The sequence below is a fragment of the Electrophorus electricus genome, chromosome 8, assembly GCF_041902795.1.
Source record: "Electrophorus electricus isolate QZ-2024a chromosome 8, ASM4190279v1, whole genome shotgun sequence".
NCBI classification, from domain to species: domain Eukaryota; kingdom Metazoa; phylum Chordata; class Actinopteri; order Gymnotiformes; family Gymnotidae; genus Electrophorus; species Electrophorus electricus.
The window spans coordinates 34,560,001-34,562,569 of NC_137504.1; positions in this window are offsets into that span (position 1 = coordinate 34,560,001).

Sequence of the window (2,569 nt, forward strand, 5' to 3'; positions counted from 1 at the left end):
GTGGGTGTTGCATCGACAGAGAAGGCTTCTACCCTCCAGCTGTGCGGTGTGGGTCGTGTGGTTTCCATAGTCTGCTGTAATGACAGGCACCAGCAGATCACACCATAAACTCAGGACAGTTCAAATGTCCACCATGGACTTGAATAACATATTTCACAATAAAGTAGGCCCAAGTGTTTTCATATGTTGCTCTGTTTCTGTGTGTATGTGTGTGTGGCATCGATTAACGATTAATACGATTTCAAGCAAGCATTCTTGACAGCCCAAAACTTGTTCAAGACTTTTGTGTTATGAATTGTCTACGTTTTCTATGTTTCATTGTAAATGTCAAAGAATACCTTTATGGGTAGAAATCTAGAATTAATATAATATTTGAGGTCACGTGTTTGTTGAGTCGAGTGATGGCTTCACTGAGCTTGACATTAAATTCCGTTCAATGAGGCATGTGTCGTGTAATTGAGAGGTTTCCCCCTTACATGGGCATTTCCGCTGCAAACCACAAGATGTGTTGCTGTATTACCTATGGGTGTATTTCAGTTTAGTACATAATAGGTATATTGTAGTTTTAACAGTTGGGTGTGTTGGAGTCTAACACATTAATGTATTGTAGTTTAACGCACTCCAACCCATTTTAAGACTTTTAATTTGGCACCTGGTCATTATTGTTGTTGTTTACATTTACATAGCTCCTTTCTCAGACTCCAGGACGCTTTACAGACAGATATCCACTCACTCCCTCTGATGTTCATGTCTGCTGTTCTGTGTGAGTGTCTGGGGGACTGCCTCAATCACCTTCCCCTCATACGCATCTGAGCCAGGATCTCTGTAAAACATGATGACAATATCTGTTGTTAAAATGGCTGCATGAAGTAGCTGAATTGACCAGAATTTTCATTTAAATGAACTAGACCTTGAATAAATGAACATTACTAATTTACAATTAACTTTTTTAGCAGACTTTTCCCAAACTTTGTCTTGTCTGGTCTTTCATTTGACTTTATTTTGTCTAATAATTTTTGTTTTGTCTGATTTTTCTTTGCTTTGTATTTCCATTTTGTGTAGTTTTTTGTATTTTTTGTGTGTTAGCTTTGTGTGAGTTTGTGTACTTTGGTGTGTTGGGTTTGTGTGAGTTTGTGCGTTATTGTGTATTTTTGTGTGTTGGGTTTGTGTGAGTTTGTGTACTTTTGTGTGTTGGGTTTGTGTGAGTTTGTGCGTTATTGTGTACTTTTGTGTGTTGGGTTTGTGTGAGTTTGTGCGTTATTGTGTATTTTTGTGTGTTGGGTTTGTGTACTTTTGTGTGTTGGGTTTGTGTTTTTGTGTGTTGGGTTTGCGTGGGTTTGTTTGGTTTGCGTGTTATTGTGTTCACACCTCACTGCCCAGCACTCAGCCACATTAATTATTAAAGACCAACACACACACACACACACACACACACACACACACACACACACACACACACACTGGACATACACATATGCTTGGACACAGAGTCTAGTTCTGAGTTTATGCTAATAGACTCTGACTTAATGACTTAGTGATGAGAGAGAGAGAGAGAGCCAAGAGAACAGTCCCCTCACTCAGCTGCACTAACTCTAACACACACGAACACACCAACACAATACTAACACACAAACACTACACTTACACACAAACACAATACTAACACACCAACACTACACTTACACACAAACACAATACTAACACACCAACACTACACTTACACACAAACACAATACTAACACACCAACACTACACTTACACACAAACACAATACTAACACACCAACACTACACTTACACACAAACACAATACTAACACACCAACACTACATTTACACACAAACACAATACTAACACACCAACACTACACTTACACACAAACACAATACTAACACACCAACACTACACTTACACACAAACACAATACTAACACACCAACACTACACTTACACACAAACACAATACTAACTCACCAACACTACACTTACACACAAACACAATACTAACACACCAACACTACACTTACACACAAACACAATACTAACACACCAACACTACACTTACACACAAACACAATACTAACACAGCAACACTACATTTACACACAAACACAATACTAACACACCAACACTACACTTACACACAAACACAATACTAACACACCAACACTACACTTACACACAAACACAATACTAACACACCAACACTACACTTACACACAAACACAATACTAACACACCAACACTACTTACACACAAACACACACGAACACACCAACACTACACTTACACACAAACACAATACTAACACACCAACACTACACTTACACACAAACACAATATTAACACACCAACACTACACTTACACACAAACACAATACTAACACACCAACACTACACTTACACACAAACACAATACTAACTCACCAACACTACACTTACACACAAACACAATACTAACACACCAACACTACACTTACACACAAACACAATACTAACACACCAACACTACACTTACACACAAACACAATACTAACACACCAACACTACACTTACACACAGACACAATAC